Raw genomic sequence first — 382 nt, 5'->3', positions numbered from 1 at the left:
ACAAAAGTTTTGTCTTTTATTATAGACCAGTCTGTGGTCCAGGCACATCTTAAAGTTTAAACCGAAATTACCTCTCACACCTCCTTGGAATTTCTCACCCCAAGGGGATGGGTTCTCACCATCCCTCCAACCAACTTACCTCAGGGGTTTGTGTTTCAACACCTTCACCTCACCTTCCTGCAATCTGCAACACTGGGGAAACTGCAACATAGCCCCTGTTCAAATCCCCACCCAGCCCCTACACCCCGCAGCCCCCTCACTCTGGGGAAACTGCAACATAGCCCCTGTTCAAATCCCCACCCAGCCCCTACACCCCGCAGCCCCCTCACTCTGGGGAAACTGCAACATAGCCCCTGTTCAAATCCCCACCCAGCCCCTACAC

Source organism: Chiloscyllium plagiosum, chromosome 44 (genome assembly GCF_004010195.1).
Source record: "Chiloscyllium plagiosum isolate BGI_BamShark_2017 chromosome 44, ASM401019v2, whole genome shotgun sequence".
In the NCBI taxonomy this organism is placed as follows: Eukaryota; Metazoa; Chordata; class Chondrichthyes; order Orectolobiformes; family Hemiscylliidae; genus Chiloscyllium; species Chiloscyllium plagiosum.
This window is presented reverse-complemented; position numbering follows the sequence as displayed.